Here is a 409-nt window from a genome sequence, read left to right as displayed (position 1 = left end):
TAAAGCTGCTCTTGGAGCATTTTCACATCACATCTGGTATTTGGCTACTGCTATTGGATGACGAATTTTGCAATCACAAACGCAGTTTTTATAAAAGAATTGATGATAGAAGAATTTATAAAAGAGGGATCATCGCTTAAAAGCAACGATTTTACATCTTTGTAACGTTAAAAAATTTCTTTTAATAAATGTCTTTTCGGATCTGATAAATTTAAATAAAAAACTTAAGTTTGGCAAAACAAACGGATACATAAATGACAAGTAAAAATTGTATAAGATATTTGTAAACAAAAAAACCATAGGGGAGAAGTGGGGCTATATGCGCCTATTAAGCAGAATACTGATTTTTATCAAACATTTCATCGAATATATGTACAAAAAACTATATGCAGGTATGTGCTTTCTAGAA

This window comes from Uranotaenia lowii, chromosome 3 (genome assembly GCF_029784155.1).
Source record: "Uranotaenia lowii strain MFRU-FL chromosome 3, ASM2978415v1, whole genome shotgun sequence".
NCBI lineage: Eukaryota > Metazoa > Arthropoda > Insecta > Diptera > Culicidae > Uranotaenia > Uranotaenia lowii.
This window is presented reverse-complemented; position numbering follows the sequence as displayed.